This window comes from Acomys russatus, chromosome 1 (assembly GCF_903995435.1).
Source record: "Acomys russatus chromosome 1, mAcoRus1.1, whole genome shotgun sequence".
NCBI classification, from domain to species: domain Eukaryota; kingdom Metazoa; phylum Chordata; class Mammalia; order Rodentia; family Muridae; genus Acomys; species Acomys russatus.
In genome coordinates, this window is record NC_067137.1 from 117,123,466 (window position 1) to 117,143,006 (window position 19,541).

The window sequence follows — 19,541 nt, forward strand, 5'->3', positions numbered from 1 at the left end:
AACGCAGGTTGTCAAGCTTGGACTCAACCGCCTTCTGGTGGTTTGAATAAGAATACTCTCCCCATAGACTCACAGATTTGAATGCTTGGTCACCAGGGTATGGCCCTGTTAGGGTAGATGTGGCCTTGTTGGAGGAAGCATGTCACTGGGGAGAGGGCTTTGAGATTTCAAGAGAGCCCTAGAAGCGGCTCTCTCCCTGCTGCCTATGGACCCAGACGTAGAACTCTCAGCTCTTTCTCCAGCATCATGTCTGTATGCCATGTCTGTGTGGTGCCTGCATGCCACCGTGTTTCCTGCCATTGTGATAATAGATTAAACCTCTGAAACTGTGGGCCAGCCTCAATTAAATGCTTTCTTTTTATAAGAGTTGCCATGTCATAGGATCTCCTCATAGCAATAGAACACTGACTAAGATAACCTTTACCCAGTGAGTCACTTTCTTTGTTTTTAATGCTATCTACAAGCTGAATGTGTATCTTTGAATTTCTACTCAATTTGTCCCTCTTCATCTTCCTCATCATCTCTGTTTTCTCAACCTCTGTCTGTTCACTCTTCACTGGCTCCTCCCATAACAAGCTAACTTCCAAGACTTCTTCTGTGGGCTTATGTTTCCTGTTTTTAGGGGCCATTGCTTTCTCCTTCACCTGGTTGGTAACTTTGATTGGATGCCAGGAGCTGGAATTTGACCTTGTTAGGAGATGGATTTTTTTCCTATTCCAGTTTAAATGTATTTTGCCAGTTTTTTTTTTTTCTTAGTCCAAATTACTGGGAGACACCTGGCCTCTCCCCAGGCCTGTGTTTGTGCTTTATAAGCAGGTCCCATTCAGCCCAGAGCCCAGGGGGGTATCTGACCCCTTGCTGAAGTGCTGATTTTCTAAAACAAAAAAGAAACAAAACAAAACTGTTCTGTCAGGGTCTTATGAGAGCTTGATAGGGAAGGTCTTGGGTAGGACGTGGGAAGGGGGTGCCACACAGGGTATGACAGCAAGGATGAGCCGACCCCACCCATCCCCCACAAGCCTGTCAACCGCTGGAGTCTGCCCCTAAGATCGACAACCCTGGTCATCTTAAATGATCCTTCACAATGCACTCTCCTTGCCTTATTTATGTTTCTGCTGCTGTGATGAAATGCTATAAACAAGGCCCCTTGCAGAAGAAAAAGTTCATTATGGTTAACGTCCAGAGGGTTAACTTCTATAATGGTGGGGCAGCATGGTGCCTGTAGAAGGAAGCTGAAATATGCCCAAATATGAAGCAGAGAGAGAGAAACAGGTAGTAGGCTGCAGCCAGAAGCTCTTAAAGCCCCGCCCCTGTTCCCAATTTCACACTTCCTCCGGCAAGGCCACAGGTTCCGAGCTTTCCTAAAGAGCACCACCAACGGTGGAGGAGACTGCCGGGGACATTTCTCATTCAAGCCACTACAGTCCCCTCACTTCTCATAAGAGGAGCCTCAATTGCTCTGTGCAGTTTCTTCTAAAAGATCAGCAAGCTACGGTGGCAGGTGCCTTGTTTCGGCTAGCTGTGGTTCAATACAGGGGATGCCAGGCTCTGAGGTTTCCCATAGAGGATCAGGCTGGGATGTGAAATGGTATGCTAACTTCTGCAACTGACTGATGAAGCCAACATGGCCCCTTCTTCCCAAGATGCATTAGTGAAAAGATTGTGGTGTGGACGCGCAGAGCCTAAAGGGCCCGCTTATGGCTGGTGTGGCGCCTGGGCCTTCTCTGGGCTAGAGCAACTTTCAGCCCACGCGTGGCTGCCCAGAGCCCCTTGCTTTACATCAGGGAGAGGGTTCATTTTATGTTTTCATACTCCAGAGTGAGAGTTACAAAAGCTGATGGAGGTGATCTCCGCCACCGAGCAGTTCTGGGTACATACTGTTTCAGAAGGTCACTTTAATTCCTAGCAGAAGTGGGTGGTGGATGGCAGGAAATGACGGCTGGCTTCGCCCCACCCCAGGGCACACGGAGGACTTCAATATTATTAGGCATGTTTCTGGGTTTTACTTTTAGAAAAGGGAGAGAGTGGAAACAATCAGGACAGAATGCCAGTCATTGTCCTTGCTTGGTGGCAGCACGCAGCTGTGCTGGCTTTGTTCCTGGACTCTTCTGAAATGGAAGACAGCGGACGCTGGGCTGCCTGTTGGCCGCATGCCGAGTGTCCCCGCTCTGATTTCAGGACATGTCCCTGGTCTGCCCTGCGGTCCTATGAGTCCTCATCCTTGCCCTGCCAGCCCCTTATGCTCCTCTTGATGGCTGCTGCTTTCAGGCAGATGAGCAGATGGTCAATTTGTGGGTGCTCATCTGCCTGCAAGTACATCTCTCCCACCATGCCCAGGCCCTGTCATGTCCAGGGACTCCTGGGCAGGGCTGTGGAAGGCCTCTGAGCTGAGAGCTAGGAGCTTGAGGGCTCACCTGGGCAGATGTAACATGCCTTGGAAAAAAAATAGGCACATTTCTTTAAAAAAATAATTTTTGTGTTTTTAAATGAATTTTACAGCTGTATACAATCTATTTTGACCATATCTACCCTCACTGCCCACTTTAGCTTCTCTCAGTCACCCGTTCACACACACCCCAACTCCCTGTTCTCGAAAGCCTTCTGGCTTCAAATAACACCTCCTATATGTACACGGGTGTGAGGCATGCACTGGAGTACGGGCAACCTACCAGGGCCAAACCCTTAAAGTAAACTACCTCTGCCCTGCCCAACAGCTATAAACTGCCAATTGCTCCTGAGCTCCAGGTTGGTGGTTATGAGCCCCTTTCCCATCCATGCCTGAATGCTGACTGGTTTGGACTTGCGTAGGCATCCGTAGCTGCTGTGAATTCATAATCGCACCATCCCTGTCATACCCAGAAGACACTAACTCCGGTCTTCCCTGACTGCCGGCTCTTCCATTCTCTTCTTCCATGATGTAGCCCTGCCGAGCAGCATGGAGAAGGAGTATGATACAGATGTCTCACTTAGAGCCGAGCACTCCACGGCCTCTCATGCTCTGCACCTTGACCTGTTGTGGGTCTCTGTATTAACCACCACCTCCTGCAAACAAGCTTCTATGGATATAAAGATAGATTCTATCTTTGGTTTTATGTCCATTTATCAGAACAAAGATAGTATGGTCTATGACACCCCAAAACATGGATTCTTGGCAGAGTGCACAGTACCAGGCGTGAACTCCGTTCTGCGGAGTGGGCCTTCAGTCTGTCTAGGTGGTCATTATTGTAGCTCGCAGGGTTCGCAACTGGGTAGGATTGTTGCTCACGTCTCTCCCCCAGCAGCCTACAAAACACTTCCTGGCACTGGGAAAGCTAGCCAGGTCAGAAGTAGTTTGATTTCTTTCTTCATGTCCTGTGGCTCAAGCATGTGGCGCTGTCCAGCCACGAGGCTCTTGTGGGCAACTGTTTTAGTGTCATCCTGTTGTTGTGACAAATACCACAGCCAAAAGCAATTTAGGAGAGAAAAAGGTTTGTTCCAGCCTGAGGCTTACAGTTTCACAGTCCAGAACTGAGGGAAAGCTTTGGCAAGAACTCCAGCAGGAAAATGGAGACAGGCCTGCCTGCCACTCCACAGGGCACTACCTCTGACCAGGGAACTCAGCTTACAGCCAAAGTAGTATGTTGGGTACCAGGGAGGAGGATGCTTGCTGGAAGCCGGGCAGGCTGATGCTCACATGGCCTGCGGTCATGTGCTCAGGGAAAGGTGCTGCACTGAAGAAAAGACACAATCTTCAATCAACGGTGCTGGAGATTCCATTAGGACAGATCTGGAGGCGCTCGCCTGTGGTCCCAGCACTTGGGGAGACAGAGGCAGGAGAATCTCTGAGAATTCGAGGTCTACAAAATGAGCCTTGTCTGCAAAAATGAGTCCAGGACAGCCAAGGCTACTGGGTGTGGAAAGACCCAAAAAAAAAAAAAAAAAAAAAACCACATAGAAGAACGAAACTAGATCCTTATCTCTCACCCTGTACAATCCTCAAATCCAAATATACCAAGGACCTCAAAATAAGACCTAATGCCCTGAATCTGACAGAAGACAAAGTAGAAAGTATTCGTCCACTTACAGGCACAAGTGTGGGCATTTGGAACAAAACTTCAGTAGCTCAGAGAATAAGATCAACAATGGGCAAATGGGATTCATGGAATTAAAAAGCTTCTGTACAGTAAAAAAATAAAAATAAAAATAAAAAGTGATAGAGTGAAGAGGCAGCCTACAGAATAAGAGCCTCTTTGCCAGCTATACATCCAACAGAATGCACAAAGAACTAAAAAAAAAAAAAAAAAAAGCCTAAACAGCGAGAAGGCAAACAACCCAATTAAAAATGAGCTACAGAACTGAACAGAGAGTTCTCAGAAGAGGAAATACAAATGGCTAAGAAATATTTATAAAAATGTTCACCATCCTTAGTCATAAGGGAAATGCAAATGAAAACTGCTTTTAAATCTTGTCTCACCCCAGTCAGAATAACTAAAATCAGGAAAACAAATGACAGAAAATGCTGGCCTGGATGTGGGGACAAAGGAACGAACCCTTATTTACTGTTGGCAAGAGTGCAAACTGGTGTAGCCACTATGGAAATTAGTGTGGAGGTTTCGCAAAAATCTAGAAATAAAACTGCTGCATGATTCAGCTGTACCACCCCTGGACACTTATTCAAAGAATTCTATATCCTACTGTGGAGATACCTATACACCCGTGTTCACTGTTCCTCTGTTCACAACAGCCAGAAAATGGAAACACCCTAATGTCCATCAACATATGAATGGATAATGAAAACACGCTGCATAGTCACAGTGATATTTCATTCAGCTATAAAGAAAAATGAAATGCACTGAGAATGAAAATCGATCAACACTATAACCCATACAGAAACCCGTATTGATCTGCTATGCAAGACTTTCCCACTGACCCAATGATGGTGGGAAGGTTATAGAGGTAACCAATCACTTTATGATTGCCCTGGGCCCTGCTCCACAGAGGGGAAGTCATGCCTGGTACTATAAACCCAGTCCAAAGAGCATGGCCCAGGAGGTCACAGACCTACTACTGTAGTCTTGCCAAGTGGACATGTTGTCAAACTGTCTTCTAAATATTTATATCTCTGCATCAATTCGTGTTGCCCTTAGCTTGGCCAGAGACGCTTCTGTCTGTACTGATCAGCAGTTAAAACAGACACATAGCAGGGCACAGTGCTGAGAGCAAGTGCCTTCTGAGTGCTCGGCTCTGAATGGGACATCCATAGCACACACCCACAAATCAGAGGATATTTGCGGAAGAGGGGACAGAAAGAATATAAGGAGAAGGGCCATGAACTGTTTCCTTCTGGATGTCACATGGCCATTTAACTCATGACTTTACTGTAGTTATGGCCCACACTTGCCCAAGACCCACACATGATGGAGCCAACAAGATCAGCCAACATCCCAACGGGTAGCTCTAACTGGACTCTGGGAGTGGACATAGAGAGGACACAGGGGCCACGTTAGAGGTGCCTGGAGGGAGGGGGATGGGGAGTTGGGGGTGGGGGTGATCAAGATACATTGTTTGCTTCTATAAAATTGTCAGAGACTAAATGAAAGGTACTTTATTTTTAAAAAAAGAAAACATGAATGAAACAATGAAATTTGTAGGGAAATGAATGGAATTGTAAAAGAAAAATCATATAGAGTGTGATGACCCAGACCCAGAAGACAGTCACTGCATGTTCTCTCTCATATGTAGGTCCTAGCTTCCAGTTCTTACACCAGAGGTTCTCAGCCTGCCTGTTGCTGCAACATTAATATGGTGTCCCATGTTGTGGTGACCTCCAACCATAAGATTACTTTCATTGCTACTTCATAGCTCCAATTTTGCTACTGTTATTAATTCAAATGTAAATATTTGTGTTTTCCAATTGTCTTAGGTGATCTCTGTGAAAACACCATTTGACCCCCATGGGGTTGTGACCCACAGGTTGAGAACCACCGCTTTAGATTTACATGTTTGACGACAGGGAAGCAGAAAAGGGCCATGGGTTATATGGGGAGGAAAAGAGGGATATTTCTTTCAGAAAACATACTATAATTTTATTAATATTTGGAGATTTTCATATGATAAATTCTGATCATATTTCTTCCTACTCTTCCTCTTAATTTTTCCTAGACCCATTCCTCATACCCCACCCCTCTTAACGTGATGTTCTTAGAAAAAGTGTTTTATATATATGTATATATATATGTACGTATATGTGTGTGTGTATATGTATCATGAAGCCAAATTTGTACTGCACACGTACTCACGGGTATGGAGCCATCCTCTGGCATGTGGTTGGCTTACCAGGGGCCATATCATTAAAGAAAACACTCTCCATCTCCCAGGAGCCATCATCTGTTCATAGCTCCTTAATTAGAGCTGGGGCCTTATGAGCCCCTTTTCCTGCTGTGCTGGAATGTTTATTGGCTTGATCTTGTGAGTTGACCATAACTGCCAAGTTCATGAGTTTAGTGGTCCTGTCATATCAAGACTGTCATATCTCTCTGGTCCTTTGCAACCTCTGTCTCTCAGTGTTTCTACTCTGTCTTGGGCCTTGGGGAGTGGAGTGATACAGATATCCTGCTTATGGCTGACCATTCCACTGATACTTATTCTCTGTGCTGTTGCCAGTTGTGGGTTTCTGTCTGATGAGGTCTGAGAGCAATACTATAGCAATCTATGTGTAAGGAGATACAAGTGTAGAGGGCAGGTCAATACTATGTCCACTTAGAAGAGTAACAGTAATATGTTCACCCTTGGCGCCTAGGAGCTCCCCAAGCATGGATTCTTGACCGGATTTATAGTACTAGGTGGGTGTTTCCTTCTGTGGAATGGGCCTTAATTTGGAGAGTGTTTTGTTACCTCCATAACACTTGCACCACTATTTCATCAATAGACATATGTTGCCATGCTGGTCATTATTGTAGTTTCATGGGTTCATAGTTGGGCAAGAGTGTTGATGGCTTTTCTCCCCTAGCACCATTACATAGCACCTTCTGGTACTATGAAAGCATGAAAAGCTCTGGCTAGTGCTAACTTAATTTCTCCATGTCCTGTGATTAGTACATATCGTCTCATCGTCGAGTTCTGGTGGGCATTGCAATAGTCTGTGTTGGTGTGGGGATTAAAGGAGGCTACCGCCCACGCCCATGAGGAGCCCATCCAGGCATGCTCCTGCACTCTTGCCCTTGTCTGTGCACTTCATCTAAGGTTGCTTTGGTGCAGAGAACATCTGAATCATGAAGCCTGAAATATTTATTCGCTAGCTCTTTGTATAGTGTGATGACTCCTGAACTAGCTCACCATGACAAGTGTGAGGTACAACAGGGTCAGATGCAAGAGCCTTGGTACATGGGATGGAAAGGTGTGCCCACCCAGCTAGCCCTGGGATTCCCCCCCCCCCCCCAAATAAACCAGGTCCTCCTTTATCTAATCCTCCCCACTCCCAGAGTCCTGCTGGGTGACTACTGCTTCAGGCTGAGCCACTCAATCAAAGGCTCGCCGAGATGCAGGCTGCTTGGAGAGGGGCAGCCGCTCCCCAGCAGCTGGTGTAGGCTGGGAAATTGGGTCAGGCCCCGGAGGGCAGCACGGCTTTAGCTCTCCATTAGGGCCTGTTCGTTAATTCCTCCACTTAATAGTTACTGAGCAGTGCCTCACTGCAGTCCCCTGCAAAGGGGATCAAGGACTAGGGGGACAGGACAAGATGGCACGGGGCTTCAAAGATGCCCACAGTATCAAATGTGTAGAGGAGGTGTGGTCTGTGTGGAGAGGTTGCCCACTCACAGGGATTCAGGGGGTGATGAGACAGAGGGCAGGACCACATGGAGGCTGGTCTAGAGGGTGAGGGTGGTGGGAGGCCAGCGAGCAGAAGAAACAGCGTGGAGAAGCCTGGAGATGTGATTGGGTGTGGCAGGGAGGGCTTCTTCGAGCCATGCATGTGTGAAACCGAGGATGGGCAACGCGGTGAAACTGTTGCAGTGGTGGGTTAGACATGGGGGGCTCACTGGGGGACAGTGAGCTGGCCTGCTAGTCATAAAAGAGGTCCAGTAACTTTGGAAAAGGATTGGAGCTCAGTGGGGCCTGGAGCTTAGAAACATCAATGTAGAACAGTGAGTGGTTCTCCACCCTCCTAATGCCGCGACCCTTTCATATAGCTCCTTCTGTTGTCGTGACCCCCAACCATACAATCATTTTTGTTGCTGCTTTGTAACTGTAATTTTGCTACTGTTATGAATCATAATGTAAACATGTGATATGAAGATGGTCTGAGATGACCCCTGGGAAAGGGTCCCCCTTCGAGCCCCTCCAAAGGGGTTGAGACCCAGAGGTTGAGAATTGCTGATCTAGAGCCATGGTGTAGAATGATAGTGGAGCTGAGAGTGACCAGAGGCTGGGACCAGGCAACAGAGAAAAAGGGACATAGTTGGGGAGGGCAAGAGTCAGGGTGTCAAGGACTGGCTGGGGACCCTCGGTAGGGATCAAGGCTGCTTGGAGTCCCCAGAAGTCGTATGAGGAACTTTAAAAGCCCAGAGCGTCAAGGATGGGCAGGAGAGTGAGTGGTGTGCCCACTCCTCTAAAAGCCCCGATAGCCACCTGCTCCCTAGCCACGAACTGTCTTTCTTTTGCCCTCTATCTTAGAGAGACCCCTCACCCCACACCTTACTGTTCAAAGACCCCATTCCCGGGGTTCCCACGGGCTTACAGACATCCTAGCCATTTGTCACAGTGCAGACTTGTGTTTTCCATGTGGACAGCATGCCCTGGTGACTACCGGTGCCTTTGTCTTGGATCCACAGACCTTTGGGCTGCTGGAACACTGAAAGAGTAGCTCTTCCCAGCTTCCCTGTGAGCCAGGTGCGGTCTTCTTGCTGCTCACTCTGGATGGGCCTTAGCCCCACTGCCCACTGTGGCTCAGGCCATGTCCTGTCATCAGTCTTTGTGCCCTTGTATCTGAAATTCCTGGTGAGGCTGGGCCCATGGACCAGGGTTCCTGACTACAGGCTGTTGTCCACTCTCATCTGTCCCCAAAGACTGACAAGGAAGTTACAAGAGAGCCAGGACAAGCTTTTTTTCTGGTGATCAATAGGGTGGAAGACAGGCCTGGAATATCTCCAGGAACTGCATTCATTCTGCAGGCTTCTGGACGGCAGGCGGAGTCTGGGAGGAAAAATGTAATACATGGATAGGTCGGGGTTAGAATTCTGGGGGACATCATGCCTAGGGGGTGACAATGAAGTGAGCCTTGCGGTGATCATGCTCAGAATATGGAATGTCATCCTCCCAAACCTCAGTGGCCCCTATGGTGAATATCCCAAAGCCTTTGAGCTCTGAGGGTCCTATCATGTGGGTAGCAGGTGTCAGTCTCTGCTGTGTTCCCTCCTGGGTGTGAGCTGATCTCCTGGGAATGGCTCTTGGTAAGAAGTGGCCACTTTTCCAGCTGTGAAAGTCTAGTGAGCTCCAATCACCGTTGAGTACTTTGCAGGAAGAGGAAATTTAAAAAGTGTGCCTGGAAGGGCTGGAGAGATGGTTAAGAGCACTGCCTGCTCTTCCAAAGGACCCAGGTTCAATTCCCAGCACCCACATGGTAGCTCACAACTGTCTGTAACTCCAAGATCTGATACCCTCACACCAATGCACATAAATTAAAATTAAATAAAACATTTTTTAAAAAGTGTGCCTGGTCGCCTTGATGCTTGGGAGGGTCTGTAGTCTTTCTCCTTTAACTAAGCTACCTGGATGACTCGTGCTCACAGACCCTCTCAGTGGGAAGGGTCAGGACGTAGCCCCCACTCTGCTCAGCATGGTGGAGACAGGTTCCTGGTTTGGAGAGACCTTTATCAGGGTGTGAGTCTGCCAAGCTACTGCAGTGGGTAAACACAAGTGCCCACTCCAGAGTAGACCCCAGGAGAGTGGAAAGGTCTCTGGGGTATGTCTCAGGAAGACTGCCTCAGATTGCTTCAAGCCATGGACTGATGTCTTGGAGAGTCTCTTAGGGCACGTCTCATGAGCTCTCCCATTGTGTTTAATCTTCAGCTCTCAGGGGCTGGACTGGGCTGGGAGTGTTTCCTCATCTGGGGATACAGAATCAGCTCTGCCCAGTACTGAGAAGTCTGAACACCAGCCTAGCACTTATAGCCGACTTATAGACACCTTGGATTCCTGACACAGAAGGGAGAATGCCACTATGTGGTCTTGGTGGGAGTTCCCCTCAGCTCAGGATGGAAGAAAGGAAATGAGAGCCGAGTCTTCCAGCATCCGTGCAGCTCCCAGGACCAAGAACTAAACTCATCATATTAGCCTGGAGTGGATGCTGCCTGTAGGATGTTTGGTCTAGAAAGAGAAGATGGCAAACCATTCATTCAGCCCTCTTCTTCTAGACCATGGGTATTCACCCTTCTCTGGGCTACATTAAACAAAGCATTGGCTTGGGCCACATATTTCATGCACAAAACTAACAAGAGCTAATGAGAAGCCAAGCGTGGTGGTGCACACCTTTAATCCCAGCATTCAGGAGGCAGTGGCAGGTGGATCTCAGTGAATTTGAGGCCAACATGGGTTATATATGAAGTTCTAGGACAACCATGACTACATGGTGAGACATGGTCTCAAAAGCAAAAACTAATGAGAGAGGGGTGGGGGGAAGATACAGATATTTGATTTGCATTCTGACTCAACCCTCCCACTTCATCCCTCCACCCTACCCATCCCTCCCCACCCTACCCCCCCACCCCACCAACAACTGCAAATAGCAAAGTTCTCACACAATCATCCTAATCAAGCTGTGCCCCATTAGGAAAATCTTTTAAAATCACTTAGTATGTCTCGTTTGATGACTAGTGAAGGAAAAGAACATGCCTAAGTAATAAAATTTCATCTTTTGTGTGTGTGTGTGTGTGTGTGTTTTAAAATATACAAGTAAAAGAGGGTAGCCTAAAACTAGCAGGGTTTTGACATTAGTGTCTCAGATACAATGTAAAATGTTTCAGTTATCAGTGAGGCCTCACCATGCATGTTGAGAGGGTTGCCATGTTTGATCTCTGCTATGAAGGAAGAAGACTTGAATGACTAGAAAAGACGGAAGAGGGAGTGGAGGAGGGCAACCTTAACAGCTTTATCTCTTGGGATGGGAGACGCTAAGGCTGGAAGTCTGCTAAATGACTGGCTCGGCTGTTTTATAGGGACCCTGCATTCTCTATTCTTTTCCCATATTGGTTCTATTTAGATACCCCACTTATCGCCTCATGCAATGTCTTCTGGGAAAAAGATAGCCACCCCAGGAAGCCTGCTTTCTCTTTCCTAGTCCACATATGTCCCTCTAACTCTCTTTGACTTGTCAAGTGTTTGGGTTCTAATCTTACTCCTTGTACATTTATTTCATTGTTAAAAACAGTGATCTGTAGTGCAGGTGCCACCAGAAAGCAGCAAAATGAGAAAAGCATGATTGTGAAGAGATGTCTGCCTCCAAGAAGTCAGGTCTCACTAAATTCTAGAAAAGAGAAAATTGTCTGATTTCCTCTCCATGCATTCCATTTGGAATTTCTGTTGTAGTTTCTATGAGCTGAAAACACAAACATACCAAATTTTATTTTTCCTAGAAATCTTAGAATCTGCTTTCAAATCCCTGTTTCAAATAGAAAACCAAGTCTATATTCTTGTTGCTGTCTGCAGGACTGTGTTTAGCCAGGTTGTTGAAACGATTACAATTATTTGCCTTACTTTGAGTTTACCATGGTTTGTTTCATTTGGAAGCACAGTGCTTTAAACCACCCTACAAAGCCAGATTTCACCCAAAGACAAAGGTCTCATCCACTTAAATGAGAGGTTAAGTTACCCAAAGTGCTGAATCCAGGAGCCAGTTTCCAACATCAAGTTGTGGCACAAACTTTATTTTTAACTTGTCATGTCGCAAGTATAAAATTTTAGATGACATTTGGACTCCATTCAGCCATCCTTCTTCTAAAAAAAAAAAGTCTCTGTATCTATCACCATCAATACTTTAAGGAGTACCTGCAACTGGCGATGACTTAATTCATTGGTCCTTATGAAGTCCAGTCTTGATGATGATTTGCATGATATTAATAAAGTGTGTGTGTGTGTGTGTGTGTGTGTTTGTGTGCATGAGCATATGTAATTTTGTGTGTATATGTATGTTCTAATATGAGCAGAGGCCAGAGGTTGACGTTGGGTGTTTTTCCTTGATTGCTTTCCATCTTTATATCTTGAGACAGAGTCTCTCATTTGAACCTGGAAGCTCATCAACTGGCTGGTCAAAAAGAACTTCAAGGACCTACCTATCTCCATGCCACACCCCCTGGCACCCAAGGCTGGGACTACAGGCAGATTCTGCCATGCCCCATTTTTTTTACATGCGTGTTGGGGTTCCATATCAGGTCCTCACACTTGTATGGTAGGCAGCACGTTACCAGCTGAGCCATATCCCAGCCCATGTCTAATGCTTTTGCATATGTATTTTGCTTAGTGAACTATGCAATAATAATGTATTACATGTGACTTTGGTGTGGCAATTGTATTACTTTCCACTAATTTTCCAAGCCCCTCTCTTTTATACACCATTGCTAGGGCAGCACCAATGGACAAAGAAATTGCTTTAACACAGTTGTAGCCATACATATGCTTGTGTTTATGTTTGTGTATTAGTTGTGTCCTTCAATGGCACAAAATAAGCCATATCTTCAGTGACATGATGTTCATCACCAATACTTCCAATCAAAATTGCAAATTGACTGCTAGGCACGATGGGTAAGATGCCTTAACTTGTGTAATAGTTGCATGACTGCTGTGGGGGTGACCAACCTGCTGGTGTTATATTTGAAGCCTGCTCCATAGAAAGGGATATGTACTTGGTATTACAAACCTTGACAAAAGCTCATGGCGAGGAAGCCATAGGCCCTAGGGCAGTGGTCCTCAGCCTGTGGACATAGGAGTCACCTAAGACCATCAGAAAACATAGTTATTTGCACTAAAATTCATAACAGTAGCAGAATTATAGTTATGAAGTAGCAAAGAAAACAATCTTATGGTTGGGATCACCACAACATGAGGAACTGCATTAAAGGGTTGCCTAATTAGAAAGGTTGAGAACCACTGCCTTAGGGGGAAACTTAATTCTGCTGTTTAACTGCCTTCTAAATATATAATGGTTACCTGCAGGCAATTGCCACTCTTAAGCCTTACTCAGAGAAGCTTCTCATGAACAACAGGTGCTGTGAGATGGCGTGTGCAACAGCCGTGTCGTGTGCAGGAGACAGCATTCCACAGCTCTTGTCATCTGTTGGCCCCTTCGTTCTTTCTGTTCATGGTTTCACGATGTTCCCTGAACTTTGGATGGGGTTGCTGTGTGGGGGCTCATCCACAGCGGATCACTCACAGTCACTTGCACTTGGCACTTTGATCAGATTCTCTGCATTAGCTGCCAGCCGCCACGAAAGGAAGCTTCTCTGACCCATGTTGACAGTAACACAAATCTATGGGTATAAATATAAAGGGCTGGAGGATGGTTCAGCTACTGAGATCTTGGCTGCTCTTCCAGAGGCCCTAGGGTTTGATGCCCCCCCACTAGTGCATGGTGGTTCATAACTATCTATAACTCCAGTTCCAGGGAATCCAACAGCCTTTTCTGGCTTCTACAGGAACTGTGTGGTACACAGACATACATGCAGGTAAAACACCTGTAGGCATAAAATTAAAATTTGAGATGATATATTTGCAAAAGGCAGCATGACAACCTATGGTCTCCTGAGTTATGGGTTTTTGATCACGAGCTCTTTACAGTACCAGGCAAGAGTCTCTCCTGCGGACCATGCCTCATATTCAGTTAGAAAGTGGTTCCTCACTCTTTTAAGTGTTGTGACACTACTATGCCAGTGGACACCTGGTAGGTTGGTATTGCAGCATTCCGAGTCCAGTGTTGGGTGAGACCATCTCTATCTTTTTTCCCCCAGCAGCTTAGATAGCACCTTCTAGCACTAGTTAGGCTAGCTAGCAGGAAGAGTATTTCCTGGCCAATTGGAATTGATCTCTCTATCTTTGTCTTGCATTTAAATGAGCGGTGTCTAGCTGGGTATGGCTGTGCATGCCTTTAACCCCAGCACTTAGGGAGGAACAAGCAGGCAGATTGCTATGAGTTCAAGGCCATCTGGTCTACAAAGTGAGTCCAAGCCTGGTCTACAAAATGAGTCCAATCCTGGTCTACAAAAGACAGCCAAGGGTACAGAGAAACCCTGTTTCAAAGAACAAAACAAAACAAAAACAGAAAGAGTGGTGTCTTCAGCAACAGGGTCTTACCATCTAGTTATGATGGGCAGCCAAGAGCAATGGCACTAGCTTGTCTTTCTTTTGGTAACTTTGGGGCATCCTTGACCAGTAAGTTATAGAGAGATAGCCTGTGCCTGTCACAGAGATTTTTCATTTAATTACTCATGTTGTCTGGCAGCAACATTGTCCACCCAATTAAACTCCTTTCAAATATATATATTAATCAAACAGCTTACAAGCTAGTGGATTTCTGTAAGCCTTCTTCATATGTAGTGAGAAGTTTTGGTTCTGTTAAAAATTCAGAATTGTTACAGGAATATGTTTTGGCCTTAAGCCCAGGTGTTGGATATGGGTTGCTTCAGACTGACCACAGCAGCTGACTATGGTTTGTCTCATGCTCTGGCAGGAGAGTGGTTTTTCCAGCAGAGGCTAGTTTACATTTGGAATTCTGGGGACTCTTCAGAGGGTGTGTAGATGCCAGAGCCCCGAGAGGAGGGGGGGGGTTGGCTTCAGCTCTCAGCTGCTGTCCCCGCCCCCCAGCCCTCCCTCCATGCTCTTGCTGCTGTTGTTTGCTGTTTGCTGGATTTCTGGTGGCATATTGGAGATATCCTGACAACAAAGAGCAAACTCACCCCAAGGAACTCAATGTCCCCAATCAGCAGGAAGTAGTCTAACGATACCAACACGCCTTTCCCCTCTTACCTTCTTTCTCTCCTACCTAGTGTTGAGGGTTAGAAGCGACAGGGGTGGTATAGGACATAATAAAGTAGCCAAAAGTACAGCAACATTCATATGTCTTTAGTTTTTATTAGTGTGCTCCCTCTCCCCTGCTCTATCCTGCTTCCTGCCTCTGTTCCTACTTAAACCTTTTATCTTGTTATTTTGTGTCATTTGCATTCTGCTATCATCTCCAATTATATATATATTTTTTACTTTGCTTGCCAGATCATAGGTTTTCATATAGTTTATCATTTTGTTTTTGTTTTTGTTTTTCGAGACAAGGTCTCCCTGTGTTAGCCTTGGCTGTCCTGGACTCACTTTGTAGACCAGGCTGGCCTCGAACTCACTACCACCATGCTGCCTCATACAGCTTTTTAATGCACACTTTACTTTGGTTGGGCCCTCCCTAACCCCTCATTTCATATCCCCACCACTTCCATGTTTGGAGCTTTCCACCTTCAGTACCCGCCTCTGTCTTAGTTTGTTTTCTAATGCCGTGATAAACACAGTCTCAGTTAGGGTCTGTTGCTATAATAAAACTCAGTGGCTAAATGCAACTTGGTGAGGAAAAGGTTTATCTCATCTTACACTTCCAGGTAACAGTCTATCTCTGAGGGAAGTCAGAGTAGGAACTCAAGGCAGAACCTGGATGCAGGAACTGAAGCTGAGATCATGGAGGAACATTGCTTTCTGGATTGTTCCCTGTGGCTTGCTCAGCCTGCTTTCTTATAGCTCCCAGGATCACCAGCCCAGGGATGGCCCTGCCCACAATGTGCTGAGCCCTCCTACATCAACCATTAATAAAAAATAATGCCCCTTAGGATTTCCCACAGGCCAATCTGGTAAGGGCGTTTTCTCAGTTGGCTCTAAGTTTGTGTGACATTAACATAAAACTAGCCAGAACACCCTCTGTATTTTAATTTTTTTATTTTGATATCTTTTTTTTCTCTTAACATGACCACCCTAATGACCAATTTCTAATTACCCAGCTTCCGCATGAACTCCAAGTTAAAAATGACCAGTGTGCCCATGGGAGAGCATGTGGCATTTGTCTTTCTGAGTCTGGGTGGCCTCACTAAGTATAATTTTTTTTATAGTCCCACCCATTTTATTTTCAAAATTCACAATTTCATTTTTCTTTATAGCTGGGTAATATTCTATTGTGTGTCAGTCTCATACATTTTTAGGTCCTTGGCCTGTTAGGCTCATTTGATTTATGATGTCATTTGACTCCAATGTTTTCATGTTTCATTTTTGTCTGGATGAGCTGTCTATTGCTGAGAGTATTGAGGTCACCCACTATCACTGTGTAATATTTTTAAATGAAATTGGCTATATCTGTGTTTGGTGAGTAAAAGTTTATTTTTATTTTTGAAGTCCATTTAGTCAGGTTTTAGAGTAGCTATGCCTGCTTGTCTCCTTGATCCATTTATTTGGAATACTTTTCCTCATCTTTTCACTCTTCGGTAGTGTCTATTGTTGATGGTGAGGTGTGTTTCTTGGAGGCAAAAAGATGGATCCTGTTTCATAGCCCCATCTGTCAGTTAGTCTGTGTTTTCATTGGAAAGCTGGGACAGCTGATACTGAGAGTTAATATTGGAAGTTATTTCACGATTCCTGTCATTTTGTTGCTTTTGTGTTTTTTTTTTTTCTTGGACCTCTTTTCAGTAGCCATTCTTGTAGTGTTTATTTTTCCTTTGTGACCTCTTCAGTATGTTTATCCCTTTCTCCTTCGCTGTTGTCCAATTCTGACTCTTCGCCTTCCATATTACCTGTTCTTTCCGTGGGCCTCCCACTGTGGTTCTTGTTTGTCTGATTGAGTTTATTTCCAGCGTCATTGCCGCTTGGGTTTTCTTCAGTAATTCTATCTTGTTAAATTCTGTTTTCATATCTTGGACTGACTTCCTCATTTCATTAAGCTGCTTATTTTTGTTTTCTTGGCCTTTTTTCTTTTTTAAATCTTTGAGCTGTTGGAACATATTTGTAGTCATTCCTTTGAATTTGTCTAGAAGTTCTTCCAGGTCATTATTACTGTATTACTGGGGGTTATCATTGTAGAGTTAGTAATTTGGGACAGGGCATGCCTTTGTGGATTTTTCTGTTGCTTTTGTTTCTCTGCTAGGGCTTGAATATCTAAGTAGTTTGTTAGTCCAGTCTTTTGTTTGCACAGCCTTTCTTCATTCAGTGAAGGTGTGCACAGTGTAAAAAGGGAACTATGGTGGAAGAAGGTTGAGATGTTTTCCCCCGTGGGAGTGCTACTGAGAGCTGCTGGCTCTGTCCCCCATCTTCTTTCCAGACTCTGTCATGGTCTGTGGTAACAGTCACTGGGCAGGGATCAGCACACTCCCTGTTGGTCCTCTCCCTCCTGTCCTCTGATGTGGCTCTCCACCCAGGTGTGCCCTATGTTGAGTCAGGTAAGGCCACTTGGAGGTTAGGAGGCATGAAATCCTGGTGTGGAATCTGAAGATCTTTGGGATTTGGAGGAGTAGGGCTGACAGATCTTAGAGGAATGAGCTGGCCTCTATGATGGGATGGGGTGGGCCTAGCGTGAGGCTTGGGGATGCAAGATTGGGAGGAGCTGGTACCAGGAGACTGGGAAATTCAGGGAAGTGAGATCCTGGAGGAGCAGGGGTGAGTTGAATAAGCCCTCAGCATGGGGTAGCAGGATCCTTGAGGAGTCAAGAGGCCCATGGAGTAAGGTGGCACAGGGAAGGGGGGTTCGAGCAAATCTCTGGCATGGGGTGGTGAGGAACAACATGAAAAGGCAGGATCTTTGAGGGACAAGGTGTCCTGTGATATAGGCTGTATCAGGGTTTACCTGCTGGCACAGGGACTCTAGCTAGGGACAACTTATTGGGTAGGTACAACCAGAGCTTAACAAATTAAATCAACAGCTCGATTTTCCAGATTTCTTTTTGCTAGATTTTCCTGTTTCTCCTGTTTCCTGGCTATAGTGTTCTGAGACAAATTGATATTAGAAATTCTTTCCCTTCTCAGGTGGCATTACACCCTCATGCTCTGCCCTTGCTGCTTAGTGAACACACTGTCGTGGAACGGTCTGAACTGTTTTGTTATTAAACAAGTCACTGTTCAAACAGCTTTTTACAATAGACTCCATCTGAGCTGTGACTCTAAGAATCCCTTTTGTTGAAAAGACAGGCTTTTCAGTTCTGCTGCTTGGTGTCTATGGCATAGTGTGCGTGAATAGGGCAAAGGGTTTTCGCACACGAAACTTGCCTTCCCAAGTTATGGTCTCTAAGAAACGTGCACATGTTCCCTACAGGATGAGGGGAGTGCCTCATTATTCCCCTCAGCAGAAAAGTGCTCGCTGCTTTTGGTTGAAGAATCAACCTCATTCTAATCTTTCTTGTTTTGTGTTCTCCTTTTTTGGGGGGGCCGTGTTGTAGAACTCATGTTTAGATTAAAAACTAGTAATAGGTCAGAGACTGTCTATATTTTTATTATGAATAATAATAGACAGGATAGTAGAAATCAAAGTTTAGGTTTTTCCACATCTCTGCTACTGATGTGTAAATGAAGTGAGTGGTTGACTGAAAAGTATGGGTGACCCAGGAGACACAGCTGAGGTGCGGAAGTGAGAATATGTGCCTATCCTCCAAATAATGTTAAGCACCTATTGTTTCCAATGATAGGTTAAAGCATTACTGATAATCATGGCGTTTCACTTGCCAAGGCACAAGAGCTCATGTAACTTCCAATGGTGCCAGTTTGACTGCCTGCCTGAGGAAGATAACAGACTGGAAGCCACACGTATAAATAGTGCTGGAGTACATAATTTAATTTCCTGTGACACCGAGATACAATGTTGTCATCTACAAAGTTTATAAAACACACACATACGATCATGTGCGCACACACACACACACACACACACACACACACACACACACAAACTCACACAAAGCCAGAGAAGATGGTTGACTTTAAGGATACAGTATTTTGGGGACACAACAGGGCACTGGCATATATGAACTCATAGCAATTGTGACAGTGAACACAAGACCTGAGCAAGCTCAAGGCAGACAAGATAGCGTCATGTCCATGTGTGGAGCTGCAGGCGTTTGATTGCTTGTGGAAGAGGGAGTCAGCTTTCTTTAATGGTGTGGCTCCTAGTAGCTCAACCATGCTCTGGGTCAGTTCCCACTCCTAAGAGCTGTTGGCCAGCACAAATCAGACTTGGTGAAGGGGGAAATGAAGAAAACTCAAGGTAAGGAGGTGAAGATGGAAAGGATGTATTTGGAAGGAGTGATTATGATCAAAATACCTTTTATGGAATTCTCAAAAAACATATAAAATATGTATAAAAGAAAAACAAGGCAAAAGATGAGTGAACACATGTGTTTTGTAGCATGGTCAGAATTTCCATAACTCGAAAACTGGAGGCCAAGAAGAAAAGTCTAAGAAGTGAGAGAGACAAAAAATGGAGGTAAATGATGCATAAATAGCGTTTTAAGTGAAATTATGATGTTGTGTTGATGTGTCTGCAGCTACCCTGGTCTGTATGTAGGCTCCAA